General features: G+C 36.1%; 1 long non-coding RNA gene across 3 annotated transcripts in view; it reads right to left on the bottom strand.

Moving 5' to 3' along the window:
* Positions 1–12,754, bottom strand: part of LOC106836601 (uncharacterized) — a 140,092-nt gene that overhangs the window by 35,845 nt on the left and 91,493 nt on the right. Inside the window, exon 1 of one of the 3 annotated variants that reach the window (XR_011497477.1) lies at positions 1,806–1,902. The exons of the other annotated variants lie outside the window; for them this stretch is intronic. This is a non-coding gene — a long non-coding RNA (uncharacterized lncRNA). Of the gene's footprint in view, positions 1–1,805; positions 1,903–12,754 lie in introns of those variants that run through there. 3 annotated transcript variants of the gene reach the window in all.

The raw sequence follows: 12,754 nt of genomic DNA, 5'->3' as shown, positions 1-12,754 counted from the left end.
AATCTGATAAATGTCAGTAACAAAACACCAATGGCTAATATATTCTAAATGGTGAAACATTGAACACTTTCCAAAAGGTCAAAAACAAGTCAAGCATATCAGTTACTTACTTCTATTTAACATCGTACTAGAAGATAATTAAATAATTGGCACAGAGATTAATTAGAAAGAAAAAAGTAAAACTGTGCCTATTTGCAGATGACATTGTTATGTAAAAGAAAATGCTGTTCAAACCACAAAAAATATACTAGAAATAATTAGGTCAATATGCAAAAAATTAATTGTTTTTCTATATATTAGCTGAGACTAATGGAAATTAAATAAAGCCATACCTTTTACAAAATTAGTAAATAACATCAAATGCCTAGAAATAAATCCAATAAAAATTCCTGAAAACTATAAAACCTTGATAAGAAAAATTAAAGACGACGTAAGAAAAAGATTAGACACAGTCTTGTGCTAGAAGATTAAAAATTAATATATCCATTCTCCTCAAATTGATCTACCCAAGATTCAATGTAGTTCCAGTCAAAATCACAGCAGAATATTTCACAGAAATTGACAAGCTGATATTAAAATTTATGTAGAAATACAAAAATATAAAGTAGCCAAAGTAATCTTCATAAACAAGAGCAATGCTAGAGAACTTAAACTGCCTGATTTCAAGACACACTGTAAAGCCACCGCAATCAAGACACTGTGATATTAGTCTAAAAATAGATCAATTCAACAGATGAGTGGCCAGATAGAGACTCACATGTGTATGTTTAACTGATTTTCAACTAAAGAAGCAAGTTAATTTGGTGGGTAAAGGAAAATATGTTGGTACAACAAAAATAGATACTCATATAGGGAAGAAAAAGAACCTCAACCACTTATTCCATACACAAATGTTAAGTTGGGAATACATCACAGACTTAAATGCTAAATCTTGAACCATAACATTTCAAGAAGACATAAGGCAATATACTTGTAATATGGAGGTCAAGTCATCCTCAGTGAGTTAACAATTTATGAGCATCAGTAGGGATTTGAAAGATATATACTCATGGGATATATGGAAAATGATATAATAGTTACCTATTATGTTAACAAATATCGTTAAGTACCTAGTTGGTGTGTTAGTCATCGGGAACACACTAGTGAAAGAGCACAGACAAGATGCCTGCTCTCATTGAACTGGAAGGAAGGAAAGAAGGAAGGAGGAAGAAAGGAAGGGAAGTAGGTAGGTAGGAAGGAGAAAGATAGAGAAAGAGAAAGAAATTAGGACATATTATAGATAAAGAGGCATTTATTATAACAGATAAATTTTAAAAAATAACTTTTGGTGACTCTCCCTAGAAACAGTACAGGATCTGGAATGAAAAAAAAAGTACATATGATAGGAGAGTGACATCCCCAAAATGACATTGTAGGAGACCCCAGTCTCTGGCCCCCACAGAGATCAACAATTAGACAGCTAGCCACAAAAATAGCTCTGGGAGAGCTCCAGAGTACATTTAAGAAACTTCAACAACACAGTGAAACACAGAACCTGAGAATAACTGCATAAAAAGGGAGACACCTTCATTCTGACTGCATTATCCCATCCCCAAGGCTGGCATTGCTCATTGCCAAGGGGCAACTCTCCAGTTAGAAAGAGCTGGGAGTGGAATGAAATGCTGGGAAAGGAGGAGCAGAATGAGCACCCAGCCTCCCAGCCTTAGGGGTATCACACGAAAGTCCTACTTCAGTTTCGCCTCACTGAGACCAGTAAAGCCAAGACTTACATAGATGACTAGAACAAAGGAAGAAACAGGGCCTACCCCAATGGTAGCCTTGCAGCAAGAGTGATTTCGGTTCACAGTGACCTTCTCTGCAGACAACACCGCAGCTTTCACCACTGAATAAACCAAAGGCCAGGACAGCTTCTGCAAAGCCTGCAGATTTCAGCAGCTTTCACCCCCCAGGTGTTGGTGTTTGCTGATGTCAGCTGCCTGAGTCCTTCCAACTCCTTCCCCCACCACCTGCCAAAGCCTCTGAACTGCACTGGTAGCCAGCCAAGTCCTCTGCAGCTGACAGTGCAAGATGCCAGACTTGACCCCCATAGCTGACCCTATATGCCACGCATGTGCTTGAGGCTAGCCCCTCCTGCTGTGCATTTGCACACTAATGGCCCTGATGCCCTCCACTGGCCTCCACTGGTGTGTACATGCCTGGGAGAGACTGTGCAGCCATGAGAGAGCACACTGACAGCCAGGGCCTGCAGCTGCTTGTCAGCCCAGGTCAAGTTCTGTCTTCTGTCACTGGCCTGCACTCACCTGCAGCTAGCCCCTCTAACTGTGCACCTGCATGCCCCCTGGCATGATGTCCATCACCAGCCTCCATTGCCATTTGCCTGTAGTGAGACCCAGCAGCCACTGTAGTGCACACCAACAGCCAAGGACCCCACAGCTGCCACTGTGCCTTCAGTTGGCTCCAGCCCTTGATAACTGCCCTGACTCCACCACTATGTGTGTGTCTGCAAATGGCCCCTGTCACTAAAAAGTCACCTGCAGTTGCCTTCTGCAGCTGAGTGTGTGCACCCCACTGACTCTGGCCACCACTGTTTCCCGCCCTGGTCCCTAACCTCTGGACATAGAAATGCCGCTGAGGAACCCAGCAGGCCTTGAAGCCAAAGTGGATGCCCATAGTGTTCTCCAAGGACACCACAGTTGTCAATGCTGTGGACTTCAGTGACCTGAGACAAAGAGACATAATGTTCTGCTGGGCCCAGTGTTACCACACACCCACACACTTGGCACCTTGCACCACTAGATGCTACAATAAAAGAAAACTACAGATCAATATCGCTTATGAATATAGCTGCAAAAATTCTCAACAAAATATTAGCAAGCCAAATTCAACAGAACATTAAAAGAATCATATACCATGATCAAGCAAGATTTATTCCTAGGATGTAAGGATGGCCCAACATGTACAAATCAATAAATACAATATACCACATTAATAGAATGAAAGACAAAAATCATATGATAAGCTCAATAAATGCATACAAAGTATTTGACAAAATTCCATATCCTTTTATGATAAAACTTCTCAACAAATTAGATGTAGAAGGAATGAACATCAACATAATAAAGGTCACATATGACAAGCCCACAGCTAACCTCATAGTCAGTGGTGAAAGGTTGAAAGCTTTCCCCCTAATCAGGAATAAGACAAGGGTGCCCACTCACCACTCCTATTCAACATAATACTGGAAGTCACAGCCAAAGCAATCAAGCAAGAAAAGAAATAAAAGCCATCCACATTGGAAGGAAGAAGTAAAATTGTCTTTTTTCAGATTATATAATCTTCTCCAATAGAAAATCCTAAAGATTTTACAAAAAAATACCTGTTAAAATTAATCAACAAATTCAGTAATTGCAGGGTACAGAATCAACATACAGAATTAGTTGTGTTTCTGTATACTAATAATGAAACATCTGAAAAAGAAATAGAGAACATAATCCTATTTTCAATGGCATCAAAAAGAATTAAATACTTCGGAATAAATTTAACCAAGAGATGAAAGATCTGTACACTGAAAACAACAAGACTCTGATAAAAGAAGTTGAAGATGACACAAACAAATTGAAAGATTTCCCATCTTGATGGATTAGAAGAATTAATACTGTTAAAATGTCCATACTACCCAAAGAGATCTATAGATTCAATGCAATCTCTATCAAAATTTCATTGGCATTTTCCACAGAAATAGAAAAACAATCCTAAAATCGGTATGGAACTGCAAAGATCCCAAATAAACAAAGCAAATTCTAAGAAGGAAAAACAAAGCTGAAGCATCACACTTCCTAATTTCAAACTATACTGCAAAGGTATAGCAATCCAAACAATATGGTACTGGCATAAAAACAGACAAAGGCAAATGCAAGAGAATTGACAGCTCAGAAATAAACTGTTGCATATATGGTCAACGAATATTTGACTACAGAGCCAAGAATCCTCAGTGGAGAAAGGATAGTCTCTTCAATAAATCATGTCTGGAAAACTGGATAACCACATGTAGAAAAATGAAATTGGACTCCTATCTCACAACACTTACAAAAATTAAATCAAAGTGGATTGAAGACTTAAACACTGAAACCAAAACCGTAAAACTCCTGGAAGAAAATATAGAGAAAAGCTCCTTGACGTTGGTCTCAGCAATGATTTTTTTGATGTGACACCAATAACACAAGCAACAAAAGAAAAAAACTAACAAGTGGGACTACATCAAACTAAAAAGCCTCTACAAAGCAAAAGAAACAATCAACAAAATGAAAAAACAACCTACAGAGTGGGGGAAAATATTTGCAAAACATATATCTGATATGTGATTAAAAAAAAACACCAAACAATCCAATTAAAAAATCGACAGAGGAACTGAATAAAAATTTTTCCAAATAAGACATACAAATGGCCAATAGGTACATGAAAAGGTGCTCAACATCACAAATCATTGGGAAAATGCAAATCAACACCACAATGAGATATTACCTCACACCTGTTAAAATGACTATGATCAAAAAGATGAGATGACAAGTGTTGGGTAGGATGTGGAGAAAAGGAAATCCTTGTACACTGTGGTTGAAATACAAATTGGTGCAGACACTATGAAAACAGTATGAAGAGTCCCTAAAAAATTAAAATAGACCTACTATATGATCCAGCAATTCCACTTCTGAGCATATATATAAAGGAAATGAAAACAGGACTTAGAAGCAATATCTGTACTCCCATGTTCATTGCAGCATTAACACAATAGCCAAGATATGAAAACAACCTATGTGTCTGTCAATGGATGTATAGATATATATACGTATATGTATATATATACACACACACACATCTACAAGTATGCACCCATGTACTCACACACACACACACACACACACTGTGGAATATTATTCAGCCATAAACAGGAAGAAAATCCTGCCATGTGGGACAAAATGGATGGACCTTGAGGACATTATGCTAGTCAGACAGTGAAAGACAAATATTCCACTTACATGTGGAATCTCAAAAATATGAACTCTTAGAGAGTAGAATTGTGGTTACCAGGGTCAGGGGGTGGGGAAAAATGGGGAGATGTAGGCAAAAGAGTACAAACTTCCATTTATAAGATGAATAACTTCTAGGGATCTAATGTACAGCATGGTGATTATAGTTAATAACATTGTATTATGTACCAGAAGTTTGTGAGAGATTAGATCTAAAATATTCTTAGCAATAACAAGAAATATTAATTATGTGCTGTGATGGAGGTGTTAGCTAACACTAGGGTAGTAATCACTTTGCCATGTATAGTTGTATCTAATCAATACATTGTACATCTTAAATTTACATACTGTTATATGTCAATTATATCTCAGTAAAGCTGGAAAAAAAGTAAAGATTGATTAACATGGAAAATTTCATTGACTCTAATCATTGAGAGTGAAGGTTCTATATATCTATAATGTTATCATTCCTAAAACCACAACTGCTAGGAAAGCATTCATGATTCCATGAAATTTACTCTTTTGAATGGCTCTCTGTATCTGGTTTCTACTGTGTTTCCATTATTCAAAGCCTGCTCAAATCATAAATATTCTTGAAGGCAAACTGGAAACTGATGTAAAAACTTCATATTTGTTGGAGTTGTTCTTTCTCTCAAATACCTAAAAATTAGTCACACCTTTGACAATACATATTTTCTAGATTGCCCTAGAAACTACTGTCCATGTAGCAGTTTATCAAATACTTTAAAATCATAAATAAGTAAAAGTTCAAATTTTGTTAATGTACATGTATGTTTGTAAATATATTTACATTATAGATGCATGAGTCAAATATTGAACCCTTGCAATGATTATGGCATTAAAGCATAAATAAAACAAACTCCACTTACGACTCTACAAACGACTAGATTACAATTTCACACCTTTTATTTTAAAATCATATTTTTACTATTTTTCTCTGAAGTTCTTTCTTGCCCAAAGTAGCTGATTCAGTGTAGAATTTTGTATTCAGTGTCACCTTTATTAAATAGGAAAAACCATTCCAGCCAGCTCTTTCATTTCTGACATTTTCCACTGAATCAGTCACCACTAAAGCAAGGTAATCTTCTTTACCATCAAATTCAGTTAATCTAAGATTATATCTATCTATATCTTTCCATTCTGAACATAACACACCAGTAAGTTGAAGTCCATGTGACTTGAGAAGGAAGTTTATCATCTGTGTTTCAAGTCAAAGCACAATATTCAAAACCATCATAGTTTATGTAACAGTGTATTTATTGTCTGTGGTATTTTGTCCTAATCCAAGCATTGCAGCTTAGAATTTGCCTGTGAATAATGGGCAATAAGAAATCTCTGCATTCTAAAGGCTTCCAGTTGCTGGGGCAAGCCATTTTTCCATAGGGCTTGGAGAAAGGTACTTTGTGAAGTCTGAAATGCCTTATGCATGGACACACTTCATTGGAACAGGACAATTGGTTGCTTTTCCTCCCTATAGACAAGCAAGGGGTGCTTTGAAGGAATCAATAAGAAAATGTCTTTCAATGGATAAAAGGATAAAGAGAAAGCAATATGTATATTGCTTTATATAAACATATATAAAATACATTTGTGTTCATGTATTTGTGTGTGTAATCGAATTTTATTCAGATCTAAAAAAGAAGAAAATCCTGCCATTAGTAACAACATGGATGGAGCTGGAGAACATTGTGTTAAGTGAAACAAGCCAGACACAGGAAGGGAAATCGTGCATGGTCTCACTTACACGTGGAATCTAAAATAGGCAAACTCGTAAAACCAGAGAGTAGAATGGTGGTTGCTGGGGTTTAGGAGGAGGGGGAAATGGGGTGATGTTGGTCCAGGGATACAAATTTTCAGTTACACAAGATGAATAAGTTCTGGAGATCTAATATACAACACGATGATGATAGTTAACAATACTGCATTGTATGCGCGAAATTTGTGGAGAAGATAAATTTTAAAACTTTTAAACATACACAAAAAACACACATAAAATGCCCACTGTGTAGAGGTGATGGATATGTTAATTAACTTGATTATGATGATCCTTTCACAATGCATACATATATCATAGCATCAACTTGCATACCTAAACATATACAATTTTTATATGTCAAAGATATCTTAATAAAGCTATTTTTAAAAATTCATATGCCTGACCCACCCTATTTCTACTAGGTAGGAAACTAATGAACATCTTTCCTGTAAATTTTCTGAGCCTCTTGACTAACACAGCGCCTGATCTTTCCGGGGCCTGAAGGATGGTGGGTCTGGAATAAGGTGAATCATCCTGCATATGGACCATTTGTCCTGGTTTACAAGGAAGTGCCTGGGCAAGTGTCCATCATGGAGCTACAGGACCTTAGCTTAAGGCTGGCAGAATGGAACCTTTCTGACAGAAGCTAAGTTAAATGAAGAAGATAACATAACTAAGCTATAGCTCCTATTCCTGGAAAACGTATCAAGAAAGAGAGTGGATACTCAGGGTTCTCGGAAGAACACACTAACACACCAATAAAGAGGCGACGTTTGGCCATCTGGGGCACAGAGGGAGTAGGAATGACCAGAGAGGCTATGACGGTTAATTTGCAGGAGAAGGCAACATTTCCCAATCAAATACAGAGACATCTCTTTTTTCTCTCCCAGTCTTGGCTGTTACAATACCAGAGAATATTCCGTCCACAGAGGTAGAACTAAGTCAAGCAGTACTAGGAAGAGAGGAAAAGAAGAGCTTTAAATCAAAATGAGATATTGATGTTTCAAAATGAACAGGCCTGATTCTCAGTAAAAACTAGACTAATACTCTTTGAATAATCAAAAATTAATGAAAAATCATGGAGTTAAATGGAGATATCATTAAACATCTATTTATTCAGTGGGAAATATGAGTTAAAAATATCCTGGCTAGGCATAGTTATTATAAAAAAATTTTATAGCATCAATGAGCTGAAATTCACCAATAATTAAATCATTTTTCCTACAGGCTAGCATATTTTGAAAAGACAATGTGGAATATTGGAATGAGTACAGGATTTGGAATTCAAACCCCAGTTCTGCCACTAATTATGTATCATGGAGTAGCTCACTTAATCTCTCAAAATCTGTTTGTTTATAAAAAAAGATATTAAAAAAAATCTTCTCTCACAGGATTATTTTGGGGATTAAATTAAGATAATGAACCAAAAAATACCTTATAACCTGCAATTAAGTTCAACAGAACAAATAATAACGAAACAGAGATTTAGAAGCTATGGAATTTGCATCTGTTTCCAGAGCGTAAGTGTTTTCCTCATTGCTTTGATGACTTTACCTCTGTTTTCATGAATGTCAAAAATTTCAGAAACATAAAGAGCTTAATGCGCACTTTGGTATGAGGTGTACTTTACAAAGAAGACAAAAGTTATGAATTAATCTAGAAGAAAAGGCAAGAGAAGGTTGAATTATGAAAGCCAAGATTATCCTATGTTTGCTTTTCACATTTATTTACATATTTTAACCATATTTAGTCAAAGTCTATTAAATGTCGGTCATTAATCAAGGTGCTCCTGTCTTAACAGAATTTAATTGTTGAAGGAGGGGATGAAGTCAGAGCTGCAGAAAGAAAAGCAAGATATATGCATACACATATATAGATGTAGATATATAACACATATATGTATGGATAACATGTATAAAACACATATATACATGTGTATACATATATAAATGTGTATGTTCATATTTCTGAAATAATTTTATAAAGACAAAATAGTAGGAGAGAGTATAGAGAATGATAGGTGCCAAGAATAAATCTGTCTCTTTTCAATAAGGTGTCCAGAAAAACGGTCTCTGAGGAAGTGATAGTTAAGCACGCAATTAAATGAGGTGAGAATCCCTGTAGTAACTGTAGAAGATCTTCCCAGTCAGAGGATGAGGACAGCAAAGGATTCTTCTGGGGTGACTGGAAGGGTTCAAGCAATGGTCAGATAAGAGGTTGATTTAGTAGTAAAAATAGAGTACAAGTGACAGTAGGGGCCAGATTGTGAAGGCCTGCAGTGTGCTTGGAAGCTAACAGAGACTTTGAGAAGAAGTCCCATTGTCGAAAAATAACTCTGGCAGGTTAATGTAGAAACTGATTCCCATGAAGTGTTTTAAGCTGATTGTGTGCTGGCCTTGAAAGAGAAAGCTGATTGTGGTGTTCACTGGAGCAGTAGAGGTACAGATGATGAGGAAATGTTTATAGTTAGAATTTGTTTTGTATGTAGACACCACAAGACTTGGATATGGGTTGTGAAATAGAGAGATAAATGAAGGGTAACTCCAAGATTGTTGTATTTTAATGAGGTAGATAAGAGAAAGAAGAGATGTGACCATTGTGTAACCCAAGATTCAGAGAGTGTGTGTCTCCCATCCTGTTTGTGCTTTACCCTAAATTCGCTATCTTCTCCCAAATCTTTCTTTTGGTTGTCACTGTGTACCTTATGTTGATTTAATAAACCAAATACTAAAGCGTTTTAATTTGGTCTTTGAGCATTTCTGTTCTATGACATCTGGATAGCTTGCCTAGTGCTGTACTGGGAAGCTACCATTGCGTCAAGGTAATTTCCCATGTGATAGAGGAACAGAGAAATAAAGCAATAGTGGGAGGGATGTGGGGATGTCAAAGAGGACTTTTAAAAGGAAAGATAATATAGAGTTATTATTTACTGCCGTTAATAACCGATTAATGAGAGGAAATTATGATTCAATTTAGAGGGAAAAACTTAGGTTCACACAAAAACCTGTACACAAATATTTATAGCAGCTTTATTCATAATAGCCCCAAATTGGAAGCAACCTAAATGCCTCTCAATGAGTGAATGGTTAAACAAACTGTGCTACATTCATATCTTGCAATATTACTCAGCAAAAAAGGGAGCAGATTATTGATACATCCAACAACTTGCATGAAGGGAATTATGCTCACTGAAAAAAAGTCAGTTCCAAAATGTAACATACTGTATGATTCCATTTATATTACATTCTGGAAATGGCAAAATTATAGAAAGGGAGGAAAAATTCATGTTTTCCAGGAGTTAGGGAAGAAGGAGAGGAGGTAGGTGTTTCCACAAAAGGGCAGCATGAGGGATGATGGAAGTATTCTGTGCCTTCATTGTGGTTGTGACCACATGAATCTACACATGATAAAATTGCATAGAACTACATACACAACCCCCCCACACACACACACACACACAAATAAGTGTAGGTAAAATTGATGAGATCTGAATAAGATTTGTGTATTGTATCAATATCAATTTCTTGGTTATAATATTGTAATATGGTTATACAAGATAGTTACATCAGAGAAACTGAGTGAAGGTTACAGGGATCTTTCTCTATTCTTCCTTACAACTTTTTCTGAATCTACACTTATCTCAAAATTATTTTAAAATAAATATACTAAAAATCAAGAGGAAATGGAAAAATGTGAATACAGCTCCATGTCCATTTGAAAATATTTAATCAGTAAACGAAAACCTTCCCACAAAGAAAGCTCAAAACCTGGATGATGAGAATTTTCCAAGCCACTTAGAAAGAAATGAGATAATTTTTAAATCTGCTCCTTCAGAGAACAAAAAGAGGAAAAACTCTGATGATATGCATGTTAAAGTATTTATGACTCAAGTGTACTGATGATTCGACTTAATTCAAGATGCCTCAAACACAAGATGAACTGAGAGATTAATAGAGATAGATATCTGATAAAATAAAGATAACAAAAGGCTAATTGTAGAGGCTAGATAGGGGTATACATGCTTTCAAATTCTCTTTGTGCTTGATTATTCTCTTAAGAAAATATTGAAAAATGGGAAGTCAAAACTTAGAGATCATAAACATAGACAGCACCTAGATGGAATTTTGCCACAAAGTGGTCATGAGTAGCTGAGAGAGGACAGTTTCAGAGATTGGCTTTAGATGATAATATTCAGATTTTATATATGATGCTAGGTGTGAAAATAGGGCATATAAAGTAGTCAATGCAATTCAACACATTACAAACAATGAGAATATTATATAATTATCTTATTAAATGTAGAAAAACGATTTGATAAAATTAAACAATTTTTCATGATTAAAACCTTCAGAAAACTAGGAATATGAGAACCACATCAACCACCTCAATTCTAAAAAATAGATCCAAAGAACATTGATTGCTAACAGCCTACTTAGTGAGGAAATGTTGAGTGTTCTTCCCTGAGGTTGGGAGTGAGATAAGAATGATCCAGTATCATTTCTTCTATTCATCATTATACCAGAAGACCTAGCTAGTACATTAGGATATGTATATGTATATATGTTTTTTAAAAATTTTTCAGCCACTTCTTTTTTAATAAAAGGAAAATAATATCTCTATTTAGTTTATTATAGATATAATCATATAGAAATATATCAACTTAGCTATGCACTTTTCAAAATTAAAGAAAACTGCACAATGTATAGTTAAGTAGTTTACATTAAAGCAGTGCAAAAACGTGTAAAAATGCAAACCTTTTTTTCTATCTTTATCCACATTTACAATATGGTAAGATATTATCATTACTTTGCTAAACACCTAGATCTGGATAGATACCATTAATTTGGTAAGGAACTGAAACATCATACAAGCCAGCACCAAGGAAACGCTATAAATAGCTAACGATCTTCCTCATCATTAGAAAGCTGAAAGCTATCACCCCCAAACTCCTCTACATTTTTCTGGCAAACCAAATGGTAAAAAAGCAAACAGAGGAGGCAGCTTGACTTCCAGGAGGCTTCGCAGATTAAGACCAAGTTAACTCAGACTGCAGTCCTTATTGAAGATGGTAGTATCTGATCTTCTCACGGATATGAGCTATGGAAATTTGACATATAGCAACTATATATACAAGGGCCTCCTAGAATGCAACCAAGGATGCTACAGTCTGGAAGTGATGCTTATTATAAATGTCTGTGGACAATTTCAACTACTCATTGTCAGTGGGAGGTCCTAGCAACTGCTCTTTAGTGGTTGGATCCCAGGCAATGGAAGCAGACATCATAAAAAGACATGCTGGAGAACAATAGAATAGCTCTATGGAATTACTGGCATTTAGAGGTAGAAAAGATCCTAGAAATCAGCCACTTTTTCTTTTTAACTGAACACATGAAATACAAGGTGGAGCACATCTCTTGCTCAAAGTCAGAGACACAAGAGAGAGCTGAGGCAAGAATCAGGTTCTCTCATGCCCAATTCAAATTTCTGCCCTTGACAACACAGTGCCAACAACCACGGTGCTGAAATCCATATGGAGGTACATATAGTCAGCTGAGGAAGTATTTGGCACCTGCTAGTGGTAGTTGTTGTGCCTTCATTCATGAGTTTTCTATTCCATGAAATATTGAAGAGGGACCAGGTGCTGCATTCAGATGAAAGATCTGAGTAATACATTGCAGCAGAATCATATCAGTACAGATCATCCAACCTGGAATGCAGTAAAGTGGAGAACTAGTGCAGTCTTCAATGAGTAACTGACTGATGAACTGGCCACGTGGAATGGTAATTTTCACTTGAATGTAGCAAAGAACAGTGTTTTGGCCTCCAATTGAAACATTCTGGAATATATTCACATCATAGCTATCACTTCAGCTTGAAGGAAATTAGAATCCATTCAATGAATGATTGATAAATTGGCTGAAATTTATTTTTGGAATGTCCCAGATCTAAAAGA

Source organism: Equus asinus, chromosome 23 (genome assembly GCF_041296235.1).
Source record: "Equus asinus isolate D_3611 breed Donkey chromosome 23, EquAss-T2T_v2, whole genome shotgun sequence".
NCBI lineage: Eukaryota > Metazoa > Chordata > Mammalia > Perissodactyla > Equidae > Equus > Equus asinus.
This window is presented reverse-complemented; position numbering and strand designations above follow the sequence as displayed.